We start from the raw sequence: 26,195 nt of genomic DNA on the forward strand, positions 1-26,195 counted from the left end.
TGATGACGCCCTGAGGGAGGGCGAAATGCATTGACATCATTTCCTGTTTCGATTGACGTCACTTCCGGTCCATAGAATACACGTTATAAACGGCTGCTTCCTGTATTCACAGCTCTATTTCCATGCCTGCTTTTAATCGCCTTTTTGTAAGTACCGATTCCTATGTACAATAGATCAACTTTTATAATAGTACTTCACTTCACTTTCTATTTCTGGGTGCCTCCATATCCTGCTGAGAACCTCTGAGTGGAAATCTACACCGATCTATCATCTGATGTTTTGACACCAATCCACGTGTGTGGGATACCATTTACACGCCTGAAGTGACCCCTGGACTGCAAAGCTGGGGGTCGTTCTGTTCTGGTGAGTGGGGATGCAAAAGGGGGTGTCACTGTACTCCTGCAAGTTTGTGAACCATTTTTTGCACCTACTTCATTGTGGACTTACACCTAAGTTGCATTCATTTGGACTTTTTTTGTTGTTTTCACCTATATTGTATAATATGAGCGCTGTATTTTTCATCCACATACAGAAGCTGTAGCATTCATAGCATTTTAATTTGATTACGTCGTCCTGCTACAGATAGTGGGAGCCACTTCCATATTTTAATTTTTCCCGTAAATTTAGCTAAGAGCGGGACAATGTTATCCGTAATATAATGTTTAGGATCTTTTGTAATATTTATTCCTAGATGTTTCATTTTATCCACTATTTGGATCTGGGCAGCCTCCTCCGGCAGAGGGCCTTCTAAGTGATCCACAGGTAGCTATATGGACTTTTCCCAGTTTATAGTTAGCCCAGAAAGATGACCAAAATGTTTAATAATATCCATGGCCCTTGATAGGGAGGTCTGCGTATCTCCGAGGAATAGTAGGAGATCGTCCACATATAATGCGACTTTTTCTTCCACTACTCCCCTTCTAAATCCTCCTACCTCAGGGGAAGACCTAAGGGCTATTGCCAGAGGTTCGATTGCGTGGGTGAAGAGCAGGGGTGACAAAGGGCATCCCTGCCTTGTCCCACCTCCTCAATCGAATATTCATTGTTCACCTTTACTTTTGCTACTGGCATTTTATACAGCATTTTTACCCAATTGATGAAAGTCGGACCAAATTGAAATCCTACAAGGGTCCTCCAAGGGTATTGCCATTCAAGGCTATCAAAGGCCTTGGTGGCATCCAAGGACAAAATAGCCCTACCTCCAACCCCATCTGTTGGGACCTGAAGATTCAGATATACCCGCCTTATGTTTATGCTAGTAGATCTACCAGGTATAAATCCCTACTGGTCGGGGTGGACAAGTTCCTGTATAATTTTATTCAATCTAGTCACCTGGAAGTGACGTCATCTCCAAATCGTCCCTGTGTTCCCTGCTGTTCTCATAGGCTGCGAATGCTGGAATCCACCTGCACGAGCTGTCAGCTGCACTTCAGAGACACGGACGTTTAGGAGAAAACCACCCCCGGATTTTGCTGCAGGATTACTATCATGCTTGTGTTTATGCTCCCTTTGTGAGTAGTTTCACTTTTGACTTGTCATTAAATGGTTTACTAATACTGCACTTAGAGGCGCTGTGTTTCTTTTCCTTTAATCTAGCCGTCAAGGCCTGTGCGAGAATTTTTATATCTGTACTCAATAAAGATATAGTGGAAATAAAAAAATCACGCTACCCATAAATAACTTAACCAAAAATCTGCAGTTAATAATGAATATGATACAAATCAATATACAAATCATATATAAAATTAATCAACAGTGCAAAAAAGGCATATAAATAACTAAATAACTCATATGAAGTGAATTAATGTTGAACGCCAAAAATCATTGGCAATTAATTAATTAGTGCACAAATAAATTTGTTATAAAAAAACCCATAAATAAACAGTGTAATATAACATACACCAGTGAGTGATGAAATAAATTCCATATAAAGTGAAGGAATTGATGTCTTCAAACACTGTGTGAGATCCACCACCAATATCAACAGGAATGCACCCTTACCAAAACACTGTGATCTCCCATCACAGAGGATCAGGGAGATCAGGGGACAACATAAGTTATTACAAAATGCGTAGGGCGGAGCGACGCGCTGACGTCACCTCGTGCTCCATTCATGTATCCAGAGGGAATGGGCTGTCTGTTTGTGCTCCGGCCGGTGCATCAGACTTTCTGCTTCTCTTGTTCTACTATCTTGTAAATGCATTACTTGTTATATTAATAAATTGTCCTTGGTTTTACACTATTTGGAGCATTTATTTCTTCCATGTCATCCATATGCTGATCTGAGTGGTTGTGAGGTGGCCTTCCAGTACCTGGGATATTGCCTGCTGTCCTGTGGAGCCAGTTTATGGTATAATACACGCTCTCCCTGATCCTCTGTGATGGGGGATCACAGTGTTTTGGTAAGGGCGCATTCCTGTTGATATTGGTGGTGGATCTCACACAGTGTTTGAAGACATCAATTCGTTCACTTTATATGGAATTTATTTCATCACTAACTGGTGTATGTTATATTACACTGTTTATTTATGTTTTTTATGACAAATTTATTTGTGCACTAATTAATTAATTGCCAATGATTTTTGGTGTTCAACATTAATTCACTTCATAAGAGTTATTTAGTTATTTATATGCATTTTTTGCACTGTTGATTAATTTTATATATGATTGTATATTGATTTGTATCATATGCATTATTAACTGCACATTTTTTGGTTAAGTTATTCATGAGTAGCGCAATTTTTTATTTTTTCCACTCTCCCCTAGTTCTACTGATACTGTCACCGGGTGAGTAATTCGAAAGGCCTCTTGACATGTAGCTTACATTCTTTACCATAAATAATGCCTCCTCGTTCCACAGAACCAAATCCATTCTGGAGAGTGTGGAGTGTGTCCTGGAAAAGCATGCGTATTGCTGGGCTTCTGGATTCCGTTATCTCCATATATCCTTCAGTCCAATAAATTGGACAGACGGTCATCCACAGTGGTACCCATTTGTGTCCCCAGGGGGAACCTATCAACTTTTCGATCCATGACCGTATTAAAGTCCCCCATAACTAACACCGGCACACCCGACTTATCCAGCACAAACTCTATTAATCTACACAAAATCAGAGTATTAAATGGGGAGGGACATATATATTGACCAGCACATAAGTTCTGTTCTCTATCTTGCAAAACAAAAAAAATATACCGCCCCAATTCATCAATCTTATAATCTAATATAATCTTAAAATAACCAAAAAGAGAAGGAAAAAAAAAAGAAAACATTGCCCCAAACCCCTTTGTGAGAAGGAGCAATGTACACATTGTTCCTTCTATCCTATAATACGCCCCCCCTCCTTAATTTTTTTAATTAGCAATATGCTGTGTCCTGGAGTCAATTGTGGTGCTGATTATACTCCTGATTTTCATCTTCCAAATAGAACATTCCGGTTCATCTATAGTCTCCCCTTATCAAAAATCAAGGTCTCCCCTAGGGTGGTTACCCACAGTCTTGCTGGATATAGTAATGCATAAGTTACTTTCAAATGTTGTAGTTTATGTTTAATTTCCCCAAACTTAGCCCTCCGTTTTTGCAGGTCAGGTGAAAAATCTGGGTATATAGATACCCTAGCACCGTTGTAAAGGATGTTACCCATTTTCTCTGGACTTGTGTAATATAGTCACTCTATCCTTATATTAGAACATTTTTACCAAGAGGGATCTTAGGGAGGCTCCAGGTGGAGGAGATCTAAAGGGCACTCTGTGGGCTCTCTCCATTACAAAAAAAGGTGAGAAAGTGTCCTCGCCAAATAAATCTTTGAACCATGTCTCCAGAAATGCAACCAAGCCCAAGCCCTCGATCCGTTCAGAGAGCCCCACAATCCTCACATTTTTTCTTTGCATCCTGTTTTCCATGTCATCCATTTTTATCTCATAGTTAAACATTTGTTCTCTTACAGTTCTTATCAACCACTTAAGGGGGTTCAGGTCATCTTCCACTAGGATAACTCTCTCCTCAAGGGCAGTAGACCTTTCACGAACCTTTTGCAGGTCATGTCTAATGAAGGACTTACCTAATGGTTTTAAGTTGGTCAGACAATTCATTTAAAGAGAGCTTACAAGAATTAATGGCCTGCAAGACTTCCTTCAATGATGGTTCTTCTTTGATTAAGACTCCCATCCCAGATGGTGATTTTGGAGTATCCTTGACTTCCCCTGCAGATTTCCCTCCTGGATTATTTGCTTCCATTGCTGCTACTACTTGGCTATGCCCTTGGCTTTTTCTCACAGCTGAAGCCCCAGACTGCGGCTTAGAATGCACTTGCTGGTTCTGCTGACTTCCTTTTGGAGGGGTCTGGCCCAGGGTATGTGCAAACCTTTCCAGTTAGCCGCTGCCTGACTCCCCTTTGTGTATCGATGTGGCTGCTTAGTAGCGCTGGCACTGTCCTGCTGTGTTAAATCCCCCCCCTCTTTCTTGTCATGATGGAATATTTAATAGCCCAGTGCTTCCTCTTCTACTTGAGACGGGAAAAACACAACAAAAAAAAAGACAAAAAAGGGGGAGCTGGTCGGAGGTATGCCTGTTTTCCCCTCACTGCTATTATTATTATACACTATTTATATAGTGTCAACAGTTTACGCAGTGCTTTACAATGTAGAGGGGGACAGCACAATTACAGTACAGTTCAATACAGGAGACAGGAGGGCCCTGCTCTTAGAGCTTACTTTTGGGTGGTGGTACAAAAGGTAATAAATGCGGGGAATGATTTGATGGGGGTGGCTCGTGACAGTTGTTAGGTGGGTGTGGGATAGGCTTCCCTGAATAAGTGAGTTTTCAAGGATATCCTAAAAGGTGGACAGGTTAGAGGCTGATCGGATATACCAGGGCAGGGAGTTCCAGAGGATGGGAGAGGCTCTGGAGAAGTCCTGAAGGCGAGCATGAGAGGAGGTCATAAGGGAGCTAGAGAGCAGGAGGTCCTGGGAGGAGCAGGGGGGATGATTTGGGAGATATCTGCAGATGAGGTTGGTGATGTAGATGGGGGCGATGTTGTGGATGGCCTTGTATGTTGTGGTTAGCATTTTGAATTTTATACAGTGGGGTAGGGGAAGCCAGTGAAGGGATTGGCAGAGAGGAGCAGCAGTCACAGATCAGTTAGTGATGTGTATTAGTCTAGCAGCAGCACTCATAATAGACTGAAAGGGGGTTAGCCTGCTTAAGGGTAGGCCATTAGGGAGAGAGTTGCAGTAGTCAAGGCGGGAAATAATCAAGGAGTGAATAAGTTGCTTTGTGGTGTCATTAGTCAGGAAGGGTCGAACTTTGGAGATGCTGCGGAGGTTAAGGCGGCAGGATTTAGCCAGTGATTGGATGTTTGAGCTGAAGGAGAGGTCAGAGTCAAGGATTACACCCAGGACCCTGGCATGTGTGGAGGGACCAATGGTTGTGCTGTTGATCTTAATGGTAAAGTCATGGGGGGGACCGGGAAGGAGGAGATATAGCAAGCTCAGTTTTAGAAACATTGAGTTTGAGAAAGTGGTGTGACATCCACTCTGATATGTCATTCAGTAAGTTTGAGATCCGTGAGGAGATCGAGGGGGTGAGTTGAGGAGTGGATAGATAGATCTGAGTGTCATCGGTGTAGAGGTGGTATTGGAAGACATGGGAGGTTATCAACTGGCCCAGAGAATAGAGCGAGAATAGGAGAGGCCCAAGGACAGAGCCTTGGGGTACCCCAACAGAGAAAGGAAGAGGATTGGAGGAGATGGATTTGTAAGTGACACTGAAAGTGCGCTGAGATAGGTAGGAGGAGAACCAGGACAAAGCAGAATCACAGAGGCCAATAGAGTATAGTTTGCTGAGGAGGAGCAGGTGGTCAACTGTGTCAAAGGCAGCAGAGAGGTCTAAGAGTATGGAGTAATGACCATTGGTTTTAGCAGTTAGTACGTCATTGGCGAGTTTTAGTAGGGCAATTTCAGTGGAATGTTGTGGCCTTCGATGAGCTTGGAGGCAAATGGGAGCAGGGAGATTAGTCTTCAGTTATTTAAACAGGTGGGGTTTATTGAGGGTTTTTTAAGTATGGGGGTAACCAGTGCATGTTTGAGCAGGGAAGGAAAGGTGCCAACGAAGAGGGAGAGGTTGAAGATGTGTGTTAGGGAGTTTAGGATAGAGCGGGAAGGTGGTCACAGTAATTGTGAGGGTCCAGGGGACAGGTAGTGAGGTGGGCCATGGAGAGGAGTTTATCAACTTCATCAGTGGTAACTGGGCAGAAGGAGGAGAGTATTGAATGTGGTGTTGGACCTTATTAGCTAAGTGTCCACTAGATGTCACTACTGGACAGGTTAAATCTCCTCTGGTGTTTAAATTTAGAGTGCAGAAAGGAGCCACTTGCGTTTAAAATATAAAGTCTCCCCGAACGCTTCCATCTGACAAGTAAACCTGCTCCTTGCTCGCCCACAGCAGGGCTAAATGTTAAAAGAGAACGACCTGTCCGGCCCTCAGAACTGCATGTCCCGGGTGTCAGGTGATAGGAATTCTACATCGCTGAGTTCATAAGGAGATCAGAGATCACCAAAGACATGGATGAAGTGTTGTACCGTGTTGGCGATTGATAGCAGTAGAAAAATAAAAATGGAGTCATTACCTTTCATTGGCTGAGTACATTTTGTGGTGTAAAATTTCACAAACACTTAGAGGTCCATTAAAAAAAAATAGTTGGACATCACCAACAACATAACGGGCACTTTGAAAGCCGCGATCTTAGACCTTAAGACGGACATTCAGGCGGTGGCGGCCCGCATAACGGACGTAGAGCAGACCACGCAGCTCCATACGGCTGCCATCAGGCAAGTGCAGCACACGTACGATACACAACTCTCATATCTTTATGATTTACACCGTCAAGTCGAAGACCTCGACAACAGGGGCAGGAGACATAACATTCGAGTGAGGGGGGTACCGGAAAACTTAGATGCAGGATCACTACCCCAGGCTATCTGTAACATCTTTAATGATTTATTGGACCGGCCGCCAGACTCCCCCATTGAGATGAAGAGACTTCACCGGGCCCTCAGACCGCCCCCTCGAGATAATGAACCCCCGAGAGATGTTATTTGCTGTGTAGTGAACTTTCCGCTCAAAGAAGAAATTTTGAGAAAGGCCAGGGAAAGAGGCCATTTACACCACAATGGAACTGAGATTAAACTCTTTCAGGACCTTTCTCCTACCACACTACAGAACAGACGCGCCCTGCGCCCCCTACTGGATCTTCTTAGAACAAGGAATATACCATATCGATGGAAATTCCCGTTTTGCCTGTCCGCCACCGCCAGAGGTCGCACTGCCCTCCTGAGATCACCAGATGACCTTCAGGGTTTCTGTGAGCAACTCGATCTACCAGCGATAGAACTTCCGGATTGGTGCGCGTTCCATTTCCCGTCTGAGCCGTGGAAGCCGGTGACACACAACCCCTCACCCAAAGCACAGAGGCACCGCTCTAGACGCAGGAGATCGGGACCCTCGTCCCCCGGAGCACACTCCTCCCGGCGAGACCTGGAATACCAAGCCAGAGATCAACCTGTAACCCCACGCAGGAATCATCAGGAGGCCTGACAGAGCCACGGTCAATTCACTATGGCAGCGGGACACTATCAAAGTAGGTCTGTTGTTCTTCTTCTTGTTTTGAGAGATCCAGCTCCGCGTTTTGGTTCACAGTTTTCATTTTTTCATCTTTTTTAGTATATGGAATTCTTGACCCATCCCCAGTACACACGCTAGATCTATGCAAAACCTCGCCTGTGCAGAATGGTCCATGACTCCCCAGCTCAAGGTTTTGCCCTTTAAAATTCCTGGCATTACGTCTCTAACCAAGGCCTTGCAGAATTTCCCTGACCAGAGCGGAGTAACCAGAATAGCATGAAAAGCCCTTATAGGCCTACGCGGACAGAACATTTTCTGGCCATGCAGCAAAGAACCGGAGCATTTTCATCTCACCGGACTCCTGAGTTCTGGGCAACATCTCCTATGGCTTGCGAGCATACTGCTGCAGATGCGGTTTACCAGCATTTTCAGCAGCTAGCACCTCGTTTTCCCGAGACTTTCCCTGTACACCAGGTCTTCTGCGGATTGCACACACACCAACGCCTCGGATGACAACGTTTGTATACGCTGAACACCTACATTGCTCTTAGATATCTGGGACTCAAAATGTCTGTATAGGTAAAGCGACTGTTTTTTTTTTTTTTTTGCCTAGGGACTCCTTCACTCTCCCCCCCTATTCCCACCCTTACCTTCACTCTTCCCTACCCCATTCCTCCCTCCCCACATCACCTCCCTTTCCTCCCCCCCTCCTTCTCCGACCCTCTTACCCCCCCCTTTCTTCTCCCCCTCCCATACCCCGCTCCCCAACTTCTTTTCATACGAATATATACGCTAACTATCTCAATATAACCTTACCGTATAAATATGTATGACGCTTGGGGGTCACCGAGGCGAACACATGCGGCTCCCATGTTTTTCCCATATGATCACAATTATTATCTGCCATTCAATGAAGCTGATAACGGCTCTGAGCCATAATAAATGAACAATATCCTAGGATGTCACGTACTACCCTAATGTGCATTCCCAGGGGGACGCATGTTGTGCCTCGGGGGCTCATAGAGCTATGATACCATGATGTCGTAAGATTTAACAAGCACCATCAACACAAAAACGGGTATAACATGACTAAGATGGTAACCCCCTAGAATAAGGGAAAAGACTCCAGGAAATGAAGTAATCCCATATCCCATGCCCTTATCCCTATCGCTCAATCTAGCAACGGAGACTTAAGGTTACATGTCCCTATATGCTTTTATAAGACGGGAGGAGGAATTAGACTGCACATCCATAACGATGTGAAGCCCCTATAAAACTTAGATGGGGAGGCGAGTATATGGACCTGTGGGTCATGATATCTATGTTTTGTTTTGTTTTTTTCTTTTTTTTGGTACAAATTATGTTCTGAATCTCTCTCAGTTTCCAGTTTCCAGATATAAGACCTATACATGTTCCCCACTGGTAGGCTCTCAAGATACTTATGTCAAGATACTTATGTCAAGTTTAATGTCGATAGGATGCATTCGCCCCATTTATATGTTCTTATTTGCACTATTCCCTCTTACACTACCTTCTTTGCACACTCCTCTTTATGGCCAAGGAGTAGGATCCCAGACACGCTCACCAACCCCCAGCAGCAGTACTAAGAGTTAGTCTGCTGACCAACCAGATCTCTATTCTTATAGGTGGATTGGCACTTCCTTCTCCACCTCTGGTATTTCTCTCCACCTTATACTCTGTCTACCCCCTCTGACCCTCTATCCCTCTAATTTTATTTATTCTTGGCGGAACCCTTCCTTCTCCCTTCTTCCCCTCCCTTTCGCTTCGCTCCAACACATTTCGCAGCTGTTAGCTGGGCCACCCCGACTCGAACGGACTCCGTAGAGGTAATAAATAAACACACGGGCCCTGATCTCTCACAATGCCTCACTACGCCCCCCTAGTGTTGAAATGTGTTTCTCTTAACGCAAAAGGCCTTAATGTGCCGGAAAAGCGCTCACAGGTATTGTCCTCCCTCACCAAGCAAAAGGCCCAATTCATCTTCCTACAGGAGACTCATTTTCGCTCTAATTCCATTCCAAAAATTTCCAATCATATCTACCAAACTGCCTTCCATTCCACCAATCCCATAGCTAAGACAAAAGGAGTCTCCATACTTGTCTCTAAGCAGGCCCCATTTCAGCTCTCAGACTCGCTTGTGGACCCTGAGGGTAGATTTGTATTCATTAAAGGCACCTACGCTTCTAAGCCGATAACATTGGCAAACATTTACGCTCCAAATGAACACCAGGTATCTTTCTTTAGGAAAATAGGTGACCTTCTGACCTCCTTCAAAGAGGGTATTGTGTTACTAGGAGGGGACTTCAATGTACCCCTCAACCCAAACCTTGATACCTCCTCAGGAACCTCAATGCTATCCTACCGAGCCCTGAGACAAATTAAATTAGAACTTCAAGGGCTAGCACTACACGACACATGGCGCACATTGTTCCCCTCTACGAAGGACTACACTTTCTACTCTATCCCTTTTCAAAAATATTCAAGACTGGACTATCTTTTTCTATCCCAACCTGACTTAACCTACCTCACACAGGCCACGATCGATCCCATGTTCCTATCTGACCACCACCCTATCTCAGTTACCCTGACCTTCCCAGACTTGACACCTAAAACGAAAACATGGAGACTCAACTCCTCCCTACTAAAAGACACAGAATTCACCTCACGCCTGACAGCAAGTATTGATACATATTTCAGGGAGAACACTACCCCAGATATATCCCCGACCACTTTGTGGGAAGCCCACAAATGTGTGATCAGGGGGGAGCTGATGGCCCAGGCTGCGAAAATTAAAAGGTCACAGCAGGCCACCATAGATAACCTGATCGCTGATATCAGACGTCTGGAGTCTACACATAAACAATCTCACTCCCAGCAGACACTGCAGGAACTGATGCACTCGTGCTCAACGTTATTAGAAGAACTAGGTAAACGCACCAGACGCCAGTATGTTCTCCACCAACGAATCTTTTACGAGCAAGGCAACAAGTGTGGCAGATTACTGGCCAGAGCAGTACGTACTTCTAGACCGTCTAACACAATTCACCACATACAGACCCAACAGGACACTTCACTATCTAAAAATGAAGATATAGCCCATGAATTCGAACAATATTACAAAAATCTATATAATCTTAGGACCCCCATTGCAAACTCAGAACAAGCATTAAATAGAACGGAAGCGATAAAGACCTTCTTGACCCAGTATGGCCCACAACCAATCTCACAAAAACAAGCAGAAGAATTAGAGCAACCCCTCTCGATTGAAGAACTGCAGACCGTCATGCGTCAGATGAAACCAGGTAAAAGCCCAGGCCCAGATGGGTTCACCCTACAATATTATAAATGCTTCGCCCAGTCCCTAGCCCCAAAAATGTTATCAGCCTTTAATTCTCTAGCGAACCCCACGATAAGCGTAGGACGCATGTTGGAGGCACACATAACAGTAATCCCTAAGGAGGGGAAGGACAGGACACGAGTACAAAATTACAGACCTATTTCACTGCTCAATGTGGACATCAAGATTTATGCCAAAATTTTGGCCAACAGAATGTCCACTTTCTTGCCAAGCCTTATCTCCCTAGACCAAGTGGGTTTTGTCCCTGGACGAGAGGCCAGGGACAACACCATTAGAGCATTGAATATCCACCACTGGCTCACGACCACAAAAACCCGAGGGTTCTTTCTGTCTTTAGACGCTGAGAAGGCGTTCGACAGAGTGGCCTGGGACTACATGGGGGAGGTCCTGAAGAGGATCGGTCTTCACCCACGCATGCTGTCCTACATCTCGGCACTATACTCAAATCCGAGTGCAGCTGTAAGAGTGAATGGCCACCTGTCGAACGCCTTCCCCATAAGAAACGGTACGCGACAAGGCTGCCCCCTTTCACCTTTAATTTTTGTACTCTCCCTGGAACCCCTTCTTAATAGAATAAGAGACAATTCTGACATTACAGGTGTGACAATTCGGGGGAAGGAGTATAAGGTATCTGCCTTTGCAGATGATGTTCTACTCTCCCTGACTTCTCCGACCATCTCCATACCTAACTTACTCAAAGACATAGAGCACTTTGGAACCCTATCACATCTGAAGATTAATTATGCGAAATCCCAAGCCTTAAATATCACCCTCACAACACAAGAGCTTACACACTGCCAATCTTCCTTTCCATTCCAGTGGAACCAACAGGAAATAACCTATCTAGGCATCCAACTCACCACTAAATTGGAGGACATATACAAGGCCAATTTCCTTAAGGTCTTAAAGAAAGCACAAACTGACCTAAAAGCTTGGGGGAACCTCAATGTCTCCTGGTTTGGTCGCTCCGCTCTTCTAAAAATGATAACTTTACCAAGATTTCTTTATATTATTCAGTGCCTACCCATCCACCTTCCAGCATCCTTCTTTGCAACATACAGGAAGATGTGCACACTATTTCTATGGAAAGGCTCCCCCCCCACGCATCAGATACACTAGACTTACGCGACCTAGACTGGACGGGGGCATTGGACTTCCAGACCTCCACAAATACTCCCTTGCGAGCCACCTTGCCCGAATCGTGGACTGGAATGTCCATGAGCCAGGTAAGCTTTGGGTCACCCTGGAAAAATCGTTCTCCCAACTCCCGCTGGAGTCTCTTCCCTGGATCTCCCCAAAACAGGTGCCACAGGAGATTTTGACACATCCCCTCACCTCAGCTTCGCTAAGATCCTTTAGACAAACAGGCAGAATTAGACCAATTTCCTCTGTTCCTGGCCCATTAACCTCCCTGAGAGGCAACCCTGAGTTCACCCCGGGGCTCTCCCCATCCTTTCTAAACCAGGCATGGCCACATGACAGAATGTTAGCCTATCAGTTCTATGCAGACAAGACCCCAAGAACGTATGAGAACTTAGTTGACTCATCCCCCCTCAAATCCTTCCCCTTCTGGACATACCGACAGATAAGACACTTTCTATCATCTCAAGGAACGACACTGACTTGGACTAGACAATTAACCTCATTTGAGGAACTGTGCACCAAAACCTCCCCACAAAGGCACCTAATCTCGTACACGTACAACATACTAGTAGAAGATACTTCTTGCACTCCAGATTCCGCACAAGCAAAATGGGAAGCAGATCTCCAGATGACCTTCACGGAGGAGGAATGGTCACATATCAACGAATGTATACACAAGGGCTCCCTTAATGTAGCCATTCAGGAGAATGGCTATAAAATTCAAACACGTTGGTATAGGACTCCCTCGCTTTTACATAAATTCTCGCCAACCATCCCAGATACCTGCTGGAGATGCGGGAAAGCAAAAGGTACAATGCTACACATTTGGTGGAACTGCGAATCCATACAGCCTTTCTGGAAAGAGGTCCACGACCTCATCACACATATCACAACTTACACTCTGACATACTCCCCAGCCCAATACCTTCTACATCACACTCACCTGACTAGAAATGAGTACTTTAAATCTTTAGCTATGCACTTGGTGAACGCAGCCAAACTTTGTATCCCAACACACTGGAGATCCACCTCTACTCCCACGATTGGAGAGTGGTTTCGGAGGATTTCCAAGATAGAAGAAATGGAGGAACTGGTGCACATATCACAAGAGAGAATCCAGAAATTTACGACCACATGGGCCTGTTGGACACATTTCAAATTCTCACAACGTTATGGCTTGTATAGCCCCTGAATACTCTTTTGATTAGACTACCAAGAATTAAAGATGGTCCGGTTCGAGTCGGGGTGGCTATACCGAATGGAGGAGGTTAGATGGACTGAGCACTCTGTCGCCACTCTCCCCTCCAAACTCCACTATTTTCCCTCTCCCCAACCCGCCATTTTTCTTTTTCTTCTTCTTTACTTTCCCTCCATATCCTGTACACACTCCTTTGTGTCCCCCCCTTTCTTATTTTTTACTTAAGATCTTTAACTCAGTAAAGGGGCCATAAGACAAATTTCTATGCACTCCCCACCAAAGGTTATGTACTAAGTCACTCGAATATGTCGATAACTAATATAACCCCTGAATTGACGTTTACATTTCTGTATCTATGTAAAATATTTTGTTTGAGATTATTGTGACAAAACCTTCTATATGATACCCTTGCTACTGTACAAGATATTATTTTGCATACCTTTTTTTCAATAAAAACTATTATGGAAAAAAAAAAAAAAAAAAAAAATAGTTGAACAAATGTGAGCAGCATTTACCCAGCTGTGATGAATGTTGGATTTTATTTCATACACTGATTTCCTTGGCTCCATCTAGTGGCCATAATGCGGTATTGTGATATTTTTATTAATGGAGGTATGTCAGGAAAATACCCCATTATGGCCACTAGATGGAGCTGACAATCATAGGAAATCACTTTGCTACATTTTGACAAGAATATGTAATGGCTGGCTGAATGTTTGTCACATTCATCAAATTAATTTTCTATAAGTAGACCCCTTAGTTTCCTTCATCAGACATGTCTTCATACTAATACCTGAGATCATACTCATACACTTATAATTACCAAAACAGCACATAGACCCCCCAAGGTTCTTCTATGTATTTGGGGGACCTTTGGAGGGTCTGTGTGCTGAAAAAAAAAAAAAAAGAAGCCGGCAACAAAATGTAATTTTCTGGCAATTCTGATAAATTTTTTCTTTGTAAATGTCACTTTTTCTCTAGCCAGTCCTACAGCAAGAATGAGAAAATGTATAGAGACCCCCAAATACAGACCAGACCCTCTGAGTGTAAGAGGGCTATTAAGGGGGGCCACACACAAAAACAGTGTGTGCCCCCCCAGAAAATCCATAGCAGGCCCTTAAGCCATGCAGCCTGGCTGACCAGGAAAGGTGGAGGGATAAGCATGTGGCCCCACCTCTTCTCCTTAACCATACCAGGTCATGTGCCCTCAACATGGGGGGGCTTGTCAGGAGAGACTCGAGGCAAAGCACCTTGTCCCCATGTTGATGAGGAAAAGGGCCTCATCCCCACAACCCTGGCCTGGTGGTTGTGGGGTCAGGGGGGCTTATCAGAATCTGGAACCACTCTATAATATTAGGGGTCCCACAGATACTGCCCCCCCACTACGTGAATGAGTTTGGGGTACAAAGAGCACCTACTCATTCACCAAAAAAAGAAATAAAGCAATAAAGACACTCAATGTCTTTTATTAAAATGAAATCCCCCAAAAAGTCTCTCATTGTAAATCTATTGTCAAGCCCGATGCCAACCCCCCACTGACTCCCCAATAACCCCCAATGACCTGCCACACAGGAGCAATCTCTGACGGTAACACTCGCTGAGTGATAGTGTCCTGAGCTGTCATCAGCTATTAAAAAGGAAGGGGCGGGGATAGTGGTGACATCATTGCCCAAATATGGCCATATTCAGACAATGATGTCATGATTTATGCCCCACCCATTTTCCTACGTGGCCATGTAAGGGAATGGGCGGAGTAAAGTTGGTGGTTGCTAAGGACGCAGCTGTTGCAGGCAGCTGTTGCTTCCCTAGAAACCAGTCACAGCCAGAAGCCGTCACATTCGTCTGCACCAAATGCTGTAAACATTGGATGTTCAGAAGAATGTGGGAGGAGCCAGTGTTCATCCAATCTTCTGTTCAGACACCGAGCTCCTCCCTAATGCAGATTATTGTCAGTGTGTGGAAGTGATTGTATCTGGCAGACGGGGATCTGTATGTGTGTTTGTATCACTGCCCGGCACACCACTCACATCACACACTTCATCCAATCTGCCCTAAATCATGTGTGCGGGGGAGGATGGAAGAAGTCATCACACCAGGATTCTAGATTGAAGGGTCACTTGGGGGATCCTCTGAAGTATGTGGGGATCACTTGTCTCCTCCACACTCCTTAGATTGTATCAGATTGTATGAAAGATTTGTATCTGCCTGTGTGTGTCCAGCTAGAAAAATGTGGGAGAGTCTCCCTTCAGTGATGATCAGCAGTATTGCAGGCTGTGATATCTGTATCATAGCTGGTTTTATCTTCCCAGAGAAAGCTCTCCCCTCATTCCTCCTCCACCAATCAAGAATCTCACTCCAGATAGCAAGTCACCATGTGCATGATTTCCTTTATATCCAACATTGGTGTCAGTTTGATAAAAAAAAAAAAAAAAAAACATTGTTGGTGTCCGTGATTAATATAAGCCCCAATGTTGGTGTCATAGTTACATAGTACATAGTAGGTGAGGTTGAAAAAAGACACAAGTCCATCAAGTCCAACCTATGTGTGTGATTATATGTCAGTATTACATTGTATATCCCTGTATGTTGTGGTCATTCAGGTGCTTATCTAATAGTTTCTTGAAGCTATCAATGCTCCCCGCTGAGACCACCGCCTGTGGAAGGGAATTCCACATCCTTGCCGCTCTTACAGTAAAGAACCCTCTACGTAGTTTAAGGTTAAACCTCTTTTCTTCTAATTGTAATGAGTGTCCACGAGTCTTATTAAACTCTCTTCTGCGAAAAAGTTTTATCCCTATTGTGGGGTCACCAGTACAGTATTTGTAAATTGAAATCATATCCCCTCTCAAGCGTCTCTTCTCCAGTAAGAATAAGTTCAGTGCTCGCAACCTTTCCTCATAACTAAGATCCTCCAGAACCTTTATTAGCTTTGTTGCCCTTCTTTGTACTCGCTCCATTTCCAGAACGTCCCTCCTGAGGACTGGTGCCCAGAACTGGACAGCATACTCCAGGTGCGGCCGGACCAGAGCCTTGTAGAGCGGGAGAATTATCGTTTTATCTCTGCATTTGATCCCCCTTTTAATGCATGCCAATATTCTGTTTGCTTTATTAGCAGCAGCTTGGCATTGCATGCCATTGCTGAGCCTATCATCTACTAGGACCCACAGGTCCTTTTCCATCCTATATTCCCCCAGAGGTTCTCCCCCCAGTGTATAGATTGCATTCATATTTTTGCCACCCAAATGCATTATTTTACATTTTTCTACATTGAACCTCATTTGCCATGTAGTCGCCCACCCCATTAATTTGTTCAGGTCTTTTTGCAAGATTTCCACATCCTGCGGAGAAGTTATTGCCCTGCTTAGCTTAGTATCGTCTGCAAATACAGAAATTGAACTGTTTATCCCATCCTCCAGGTCATTTATGAACAAATTAAATAGGATTGGTCCCAGCACAGAACCCTGAGGAACCCCACTACCCACCCCTGACCATTCTGAGTACTCCCCATTTATCACCACCCTCTGAACACGCCCTTGTAGCCAGTTTTCAATCCATGTACTCACCCTATGGTCCATGCCAAGGCACCTTATTTTGTACAGTAAACGTTTATGGGGAACTGTGTCAAATGCTTTTGCAAAATCCAGATACACCACATCTACGGGCCTTCCTTTATCTAGATGGCAACTCACCTCCTCATAGAAGGTTAATAGATTGGTTTGGCAAGAACGATTCTTCATGAATCCATGCTGATTACTGCTGATATCATTCTTATTACTAAAATCTTGTATATAGTCCCTTATCATCCCCTCCAAGAGTTTACATACTATTGATGTTAGGCTAACTGGTCTGTAATTCCCAGGGATGTTTTTTGGGCCCTTTTTAAATATTGGTGCTACATTGGCTTTTCTCCAATCAGCTGGTACCATTCCAGTCAAAAGACTGTCTGTAAAAATTAGAAACAACGGTCTGGCAATCACTTGACTGAGTTCCCTAAGTACCCTCGGATGCAAGCCATTTGGTCCCCGTGATTTATTAATGTTAAGTTTCTCAAGTCTAATTTTAATCCCGTCCTCTGTTAACCATGTAGGTGCTTCCTGTGTTGTGTCATGAGGATAAACACTGCAGTTTTGGTTACTGAAGCCCCCCGATTCACTCGTGAATACTGAGGAGAAGAATAAATTCAATACCTTTGCCATCTCCCCATCCTTTGTAACCAGATGTCCTTCCTCATTCTTTATGGGGCCAATATGGTCTGTCCTCCCTTTTTTACTGTTTACATATTTAAAGAATTTCTTGGGATTTTTTTTGCTCTCCTCCGCTATGTGTCTTTCATGTTCTATCTTAGCCATCCTAATTGCACCCTTACATTTCTTATTGCATTCTTTATAAATTCTGAATGCTGAGGATGATCCCTCAACCTTGTATTTTTTGAAGGCCTTCTCCTTTGCTTTTATATGCATTTTTACATTGGAGTTAAGCCATCCAGGATGTTTGTTCGCTCTTTTAAATTTATTACCCAATGGGATACATTGGCTAATGCCCTTATTTAATATGCTCTTAAAGCAAACCCATCTCTCCTCCGTATTCTTTGTTCCTAATATTTTATCCCAATTTATGCCTTTTAGCAAGGTTTGTAGTTTAGGGAAGTTGGCTCTTTTGAAATTCAGTGTCTTTGTGTTCCCTTCATGTTTCCTATTTGTGTGATTTATACTGAAACTAATTGACCTGTGATCGCTGTTACCTAAATTGCCCCGTATTTCCACATCTGTTATCAGGTCTGTATTGTTGGTAATCAGTAGATCTAGTAATGTTTTATTTCTAGTTGGTGCGTCTACCATCTGACCCATAAAATTGTCCTGCAAGACACTAAGGAACTGGCGAGCCTTAAATGAATGCGCGGTTCCCTCCGCCCAGTCTATGTCTGGATAATTAAAATCCCCCATTATGATAACACTTCCCATCCTTGCTGCTAATCCAATTTGTGATAGGAGATCCGTCTCCACTTCCTCCCTCAGGTTAGGGGGCCTATAGCATACTCCCAGTATTATTTTCCCCTTAGCTTCATCCCTTTGGAGCTCTACCCATAAAGATTCCACCTCCTCCCTAGCCCCCTCAGTGATGTCATCTCTCACATTCACTTGTACATTATTCTTGATATATAGGCATACCCCTCCCCCTTTTTTACCTTCTCTATCCTGTCGGTATAGGGTATACCCTTGAATGTTTGCCAGCCAATCATGAGAGCTGTTGAACCAGGTCTCTGAAATTCCCACAAAATCCAAATCCTCCTCGTACAACAGTATCTCTAGTTCACCCATCTTGTCCGCCATGCTCCTGACATTGGTGAACATGCCACATAGTTTAGACTGGTCGCATATTGTCCACGTATTGGGTGTTTCAAGATTGCAACTAGGACTTGCTACAGTGAGATAAAATAAGCCCCATAGTTGGTGTCAGTGAGAATAAAGTGTAACTCCAGCCCAGCATTGGTGGTCAGTGTTGGTATTTACCTGATCACACACTCCCGCTGCCTCTCTGTTGATGTCGGAGTTCTACTATCACTGTCAGAGAGGAGATCACTGCTCCCCACAGTCTGCTATAATTGCAGTGCCTGGTGATGGGACCCAGAGAGTGTTCCAGACATCATCCCCTCACTGACACTCTGCACTCTGAGTCCTGGAACCTGTGAGATGAGGACATGATGGGACAATAGACTAAATCCCGGGACTGTCCTTCATCATCCAGGAACTCTTGGCATCAATGACAAGACTTTGTTCTCAGCGCTGCAGTTCCTCTGAGCTCCACAAGAGGATACAGACAGGAAGTGATGTCAGGTACAGACAGGAAGTTCCGGGTGAGAGGTCAGTCGGGAGGAAGTAGAGAGAAGACATTGATGGAAGTGGTAGCTGAGGAGGTAATAAGATCTTATTTTCTATTTACACCCAGTAACCCCCCGTCATGTCCGTCCTCTTCCTCCATAGTCACTGTGATGTCTTTTATCTCCAGCAGATGATGATACACACATATATAGTGTGGAAATGTAGGGACAGAACATTCTCCTCATTGTGGGATGAACTGCCCCGGGTTCCAGTCAAGTGTTGTTCTGTAAACCACTAATGTTGAATCCAAACCCCACTGAAATCAATAGAAGGCCAATCTGTCAACTTAAAAATGACATTTTTGGGGGGCTAATAGACAAGGGGGTGCCAAACAATAACATGGGAGGGGAGCATGAAAAAAAAAAACATTTCTTAAAAATTCCATTGAGCCAGGAGCAGTGATTTTTAAATACTTAAAGTCAAACATTAAAAATGTCAAATTCCTTTAAATAAGAAGTCTGTAGGGTGTCCTAATCCTAGAGGGTGTCCTAATCCTGGGGGGCTGTCCTAATCCTAGGGGGCTGTCCTAATGCTGGGGGCTGTCCTAATACTAGAGGGCTGTCCTAATCCTGGGGGGTGTCCTATTAATGAGGGGTGTCCTAATCCTGGGGGGTGTCCTAATCCTGGGGGCTGTCCTAATCCTGGGGGGGGTGTCCTAATCCTAGGGGGCTGTCCTAATCCTGGGGGGTGTCCTAATCCTAAGGGGGTGTCCTAATCCTAAGGGGGTGTCCTAATCCTAAGGGGGTGTCCTAATCCTGGGGGGTGTCCTAATCCTGGGGGGGTGTCCTAATCCTAAGGGGGTGTCCTAATCCTGGGGGGTGTCCTAATCCTGGGGGGGTGTCCTAATCCTGGGAGGGTGTCTTAATCCTGGGAGGGTGTCCTAATCCTGGGGGGGTGTCTTAATCCTGGGAGGGTGTCCTAATCCTGGGGGGGTGTCCTAATCCTAAGAGGGTGTCCTAATCCTGGGGGGGTGTTTTAATCCTGGGGGGTGTCCTAATCCTGGGAGGGTGTCCTAATCCTAGAGGGCTGTCCTAATCCTGGGGGGTGTCCTATTAATGAGGGGTGTCAAATTCCTTTAAATAAGAAGTCTGTAGGGTGTCCTAATCCTAGAGGGTGTCCTAATCCTGGGGGGCTGTCCTAATCCTAGGGGGCTGTCCTAATCCTGGGGGCTGTCCTAATCCTGGGGGGTGTCCTAATCCTGGGAGGGTGTCTTAATCCTGGGAGGGTGTCCTAATCCTGGGGGGGTGTCCTAATCCTAAGAGGGTGTCCTAATCCTGGGGGGGGTGTTCTAATCCTGGGGGTGTCCTAATCCTGGGATCAAACATTAAAAATGTCAAATTCCTTTAAATAAGAAGTCTGTAGGGTGTCCTAATCCTAGAGGGTGTCCTAATCCTGGGGGGCTGTCCTAATCCTAGGGGGCTGTCCTAATCCTGGGGGCTGTCCTAATCCTAGAGGGCTGTCCTAATCCTGGGGGGTGTCCTATTAATGAGGGGTGTCCTAATCCTGGGGGCTGTCCTAATCCTAGAGGGCTGTCCTAATCCTGGGGGGTGTCCTATTAATGAGGGGTGTCCTAATCCTGGGGGGTGTCCTAATCCTGGGGGCTGTCCTAATCCTGGGGTGGTGTCCTAATCCTAGGGGGCTGTCCTAATCCTGGGGGGTGTCCTAATCCTAAGGGGGTGTCCTAATCCTAAGGGGGTGTCCTAATCCTGGGGGGTGTCCTAATCCTGGGGGGTGTCCTAATCCTGGGGGGTTGTCCTAATCCTAAGGGGGTGTCCTAATCCTGGGGGGTGTCCTAATCCTGGGAGGGTGTCTTAATCCTGGGAGGGTGTCCTAATCCTGGGAGGGTGTCCTAATCCTAAGAGGGTGTCCTAATCCTGGGGGGGTGTTCTAATCCTGGGGGGTGTCCTAATCCTGGGAGGGTGTCCTAATCCTAGGGGGGTGTCCTAATCCTGGGGGGGTGTCCTAATCCTGGGAGGGTGCCCTAATCCTAAGGGGGTGTCCTAATCCTGGGAGGGTGTCTTAATCCTAGGAGGGTGTCCTAATCCTGGGGGGTGTCCTAATCCTAGGGGGTGTCCTAATCCTGGGGGGTGTCCTAATCCTGGGGGTGTGTCCTAACCCTGGGGGGTGTCCTAATCCTGGGGGGTGTCCTAATCCTAAGGGGGTGTCCTAATCCTGGGGGGTGTCCTAATCTTAAGGGGGTGTCCTAATCCTGAGGGGTGTCCTAATCCTGGGAGGGTGTCCTAATCCTAAGGGAGTGTCCTAATCCTGGGGGGTGTCCTAATCCTGGGGGGTGTCCTAATCCTGGGAGGGTGTCCTAATCGTAGGGTGGTGTCCTAATCCTGGGGGGGTGTCCTAATCCTGGGGGGTGTCCTAATCCGAGGGGGTGTCCTAATAATGGGGGGTGTCCTAACCCTGGGTGGGTGTCCTAATAATGGGGGGTGTCCTAATCCTGAGGGAGTGTCCTATTAATAGGGGGTGTCCTAATCCTGGGAGGGTGTCGTGTCTTAATCCTGGGGGGTGTCCTAATCCTGGGGGGTGTCCTAATCCTGGGAGGGTGTCCTAATCCTGGGAGGGTGTCCTAATCCTGGGAGGGTGTCCTAATCCTAAGGGGGTGTCCTAATCCTGGGGGGTGTCCTAATCCTGGGAGGGTGTCCTAATCCTAGGGGGTGTCCTAATCCTGGGGGGGTGTCGTAATCCTAGGGGGGTGTCCTAATCCTGGGGGCATGTCCTAATCCGAGGGGGGTGTCCTAATAATGGGGGGTGTCCTAATCTGAGGGGGGTGTCCTAACCCTGGGTGGGTGTCCTAATAATGGGGGGGTGTCCTAATCCTGGGGGGTGTCCTATTAATGGGGGGTGTCCTAATCCTGGGGGGGTGTCCTAATCCTGGGGGGTGTCCTAATCCTAGGGGGGTGTCCTAATCCTTGGGGGTGTCCTAATCCTAGGGGGGTGTCCTAATCCTGGGGGGGTGTCCTAATCCTGGGGAGTGTCCTAATCCTAGGGGGCTGTCCTAATCCTGGGGGGTGTCCTAATCCTGGGAGGGTGTCCTAATCTTAAGGGGGTGTCCTAATCCTGGGAGGGTGTCCTAATCCTGGGGGGGCGTCTTAATCCTGGGGGGGTCTTAATCCTGGGGGGTGTCCTAATCCTGGGGGGTGTCCTAATCCTGGGAGGGTGTCCTAATCTGAGGGGGGTGTCCTAACCCTGGGTGGGTGTCCTAATAATGGGGGGGTCCTATTAATGGGGAGTGTCCTAATCCTGGGAGGGTGTCCTAATCCTGGGGGGGTGTCCTAATCCTGGGGGGGTGTCCTAATCATGCGAGGGGCGTCCTAATCCTGGGGGGTGTCCTAATCCTGGGAGGGGCATCCTAATCTTGGGGGGGTGTCCTAATCCTAGGGGGGTGTCCTAATCCTGGGAGGGGCGTCCTAATCCTGGGAGGGGCGTCCTAATCCTGGGAGGGGCGTCCTAATTCTAGGGGGTGTCTTAATCCTGGGAGGGGCATCCTAATCCTAGGGGGGTGTCCTAATCCTAGGGGCGTGTCCTAATGAGGGGGTCCTAATCCTGGGGGGTGTCCTAATAATGAGGGGTGTCCTAACCTTGGGGTGTCCTAACCCAGGAGCAATGATTTTTAAATACTTAAAGTCAAACATTAAAAATGTCCAATTCCTTTAAGAAGTCTGGGGGGTGTCCTAATCCTGGGGGGTGTCCTAATCCTGGGGGGGATGTCCTAATCCTGGGGGGGTGTCCTAATCCTGGGGGGTGTCCTAATCCAAGGGGGGTGTCCTAATCCGAGTGGGGTGTCCTAACCCTGGGTGGGTGTCCTAATAATGGGGGGTGTCCTAATCCTGGGAGGGTGTCCTAATCCGAGGGGGGTGTCCTAACCCTGGTTGGGTGTCCTAATCCGAGGGGGGTGTCCAATTAATGGGGGGTGTCCTAATCCTGGGGGTGTCCTAATCCTGGGGGGTGTCCTAATCCTAGGGGAGTGTCCTAATCCTGGGGGGTGTCCTAATCCTAGGGGGGTGTCCTAATCCTGGGGGGTGTCCTAATCCTGGGGGGGTCCTAATCCTAGGGGGCGTCCTAATCCTGGCAGGGGCGTCCTAATCCTGGGGGGGTGTCCTAATCCTGGGGGGTGTCCTAATCCTGGGAGGGGCGTCCTAATCCTGGTAGGGGCATCCTAATCCTGGGGGGGTCCTAATCCTGGGGGGCGTCCTAATCCTGGGGGGTGTCCTAATCCTGGGGGGTGTCCTAATCCTGGGGGAGTGTCCTAATCCTGGGAGGGGCGTCCTAATCCTGGGGGGTGTCCTAATCCTAAGGGGGTTGTCCTAATCCTGGGGGGTGTCCTAATCCTGGGAGGGTGTCCTAATCCTGGGAGGGTGTCCTAATCCTAAAGGGGTGTCCTAATCCTGGGGGGGTGTCCTAATCCTAAGGGGGTGTCCTAATCCTGGGGGGTGTTCTAATCCTGGGGGGTGTCCTAATCCTGGGAGGGTGTCCTAATCCTGGGAGGGTGTCCTAATCCTGGGGGGTGTCCTAATCCTGGGAGGGTGTCCTAATCCTAAGGGGGTGTCCTAATCCTGGGAGGGTGTCCTAATCCTGGGGAGTGTCCTAATCCTGGGAGGGTGTCCTAATCCTGGGGGTGTCCTAATCCTAGGGGGGTGTCCTAATCCTGGGGGGTGTCCTAATCCTGGGGGGTGTCCTATTAATGGGGGGTGTCCTAATCCTGGGAGGGTGTCCTAATCCTGGGGGGTGTCCTAATCCTGGGGGGTGTCCTAATCATGGGAGGGGTGTCCTAATCCTGGGGAGTGTCCTAATCCTGGGAGGGTGTCCTAATCCTGGGGGGTGTCCTAATCCTAGGGGGTGTCCTAATCCTGGGGGGTGTCCTAATCCTGGGGGGGGGTCCTAATCCGGGGGGTGTCCTATTAATGGGGGGTGTCCTAATCCTGGGAGGGTGTCCTAATCCTGGGGGGTGTCCTAATCCTGGGGGGTGTCCTAATCATGGGAGGGGTGTCCTAATCCTGGAAGGGGCGTCCAAATCTTGGGGGGTGTCCTAATCCTGGGAGGGGCGTCCTAATCCTGGGGGGTGTCCTAATCCTGGGAGGGGCGTCCTAATCCTGGGAGGGGCGTCCTAATCCTGGGGGGTCCTAATCCTGGGAGGGGCGTCCTAATCCTGGGAGGGGCGTCCTAATCTTGGGGGGGTGTCCTAATCCTGGGGGGTGTCCTAATCCTAGGGGGGTGTCCTAATCCTGGGAGGGGTGTCCTAATCCTGGGAGGGGCGTCCTAATTCTAGGGGGGTGTCTTAATCCTGGGAGGGGCATCCTAATCCTAGGGGGGAGTCCTAATCCTAGGGGCGTGTCCTAATGAGGGGGTCCTAATCCTGGGGGGTGTCCTAATAATGAGGGGTGTCCTAACCTTGGGGTGTCCTAATCCAGGAGCAGTGATTTTTAAATACTTAATGTCAAACATTAAAAATGTCCAATTCCTTTAAATAAGAAGTCTGGGGGGTGTCCTAATCCTGGGGGGTGTCCTAATCCTGGGGGGGTGTCCTAATCCTGGGGGGATGTCCTAATCCTAGGGGGGTGTCCTAATCCTGGGGGGTGTCCTAATCCTAGGGGGGTGTCCTAATCCTGGGGGGTCCTAATCCAAGGGGGGTGTCCTAATCCGAGGGGGGTGTCCTAACCCTGGGTGGGTGTCCTAATAATGGGGGGTGTCCTAATCCTGGGAGGGTGTCCTAATCCGAGGGGGGTGTCCTAACCCTGGTTGGGTGTCCTAATCCGAGGGGGGTGTCCTATTAATGGGGGATGTCCTAATCCTGGGAGGGTGTCCTATTAATGGGGGGTGTCCTAATCCTGGGGGGTGTTCTAATCCTGGGGGGGTGTCCTAATCCTAGGGGGGTGTCCTAATCCTGGGGGGGTGTCCTAATCCTAGGGGGGTGTCCTAATCCTGGGGGGTGTCCTAATCCTGGGGGGGTCCTAATCCTAGGGGGCGTCCTAATCCTGGCAGGGGCGTCCTAATCCTGGGGGGTGTCCTAATCCTGGGGGGTGTCCTAATCCTGGGGGTGTCCTAATCCTGGGAGGGGCATCCTAATCCTGGGGGGGTCTTAATCCTGGGGGGGCATCCTAATCCTGGGGGGGTGTCCTAATCCTGGGGGGTGTCCTAATCCTGGGGGGGTGTCCTAATCCTAGGGGTGTGTCCTAATCCTGGGGTGTGTCCTAATCCTAGGGGGCGTCCTAATCCTAGGGGGCGTCCTAATCCTGGGAGGGGCGTCCTAATCCTGGGGGGTGTCCTAATCCTAAGGGGGTGTCCTAATCCTGGGGGGTGTCCTAATCCTGGGAGGGTGTCCTAATCCTGAGAGGGTGTCCTAATCCTAAAGGGGTGTCCTAATCCTGGGGGGGTGTCCTAATCCTAAGGGGGTGTCCTAATCCTAAGGGGGTGTCCTAATCCTGGGGGGGTGTTCTAATCCTGGGGGTTGTCCTAATCCTGGGAGGGTGTCCTAATCCTGGGAGGGTGTCCTAATCCTGGGGGGGGTGTCCTAATCCTGGGAGGGTGTCCTAATCCTAAGGGGGTGTCCTAATCCTGGGAGGGTGTCCTAATCCTGGGGAGTGTCCTAATCCTGGGAGGGTGTCCTAATCCTGGGGGGTGTCCTAATACTAGGGGGGTGTCCTAATCCTGGGGGGTGTCCTAATCCTGGGGGGGTTTCCTAATCCTGGGGGGTGTCCTAATCCTGGGGGGTGTCCTAATCCTGGGAGGGTGTCCTAATCCTGGGGGGGGTCCTAATCCTGGGGGGTGTCCTAATCCTGGGGGGTGTCCTAATCATGGGAGGGGTGTCCTAATCCTGGGGGGTGTCCTAATCCTGGAAGGGGCGTCCAAATCTTGGGGGGTGTCCTAATCCTGGGAGGGGCGTCCTAATCCTGGGAGGGGCGTCCTAATCCTGGGCGGGGCGTCCTAATCCTGGGCGGGGCGTCCTAATCCTGGGGGGGTATCCTAATC

At 47.4% G+C, this 26,195-nt stretch overlaps 2 protein-coding genes and 1 long non-coding RNA gene across 3 annotated transcripts in view; 1 reads left to right on the plus strand and 2 right to left on the minus strand.

Moving 5' to 3' along the window:
- Positions 1-19,158, minus strand: part of LOC141121955 (uncharacterized) — a 44,024-nt gene extending 24,866 nt beyond the window's left edge. Inside the window, exon 1 of the long non-coding RNA XR_012240607.1 lies at positions 18,849-19,158. This is a non-coding gene — a long non-coding RNA (uncharacterized lncRNA). The remainder of the gene's footprint in view (positions 1-18,848) is intronic.
- The window catches only part of LOC141121932 (uncharacterized), a 603,393-nt gene that overhangs the window by 510,632 nt on the left and 66,566 nt on the right, over positions 1-26,195 (minus strand). The window lies entirely within an intron of this gene.
- The window catches only part of LOC141121953 (uncharacterized), a 93,190-nt gene that overhangs the window by 38,384 nt on the left and 28,611 nt on the right, over positions 1-26,195 (plus strand). The window lies entirely within an intron of this gene.

Source organism: Aquarana catesbeiana, unplaced genomic scaffold, assembly GCF_042186555.1.
Source record: "Aquarana catesbeiana isolate 2022-GZ unplaced genomic scaffold, ASM4218655v1 unanchor235, whole genome shotgun sequence".
Classification (NCBI taxonomy): domain Eukaryota; kingdom Metazoa; phylum Chordata; class Amphibia; order Anura; family Ranidae; genus Aquarana; species Aquarana catesbeiana.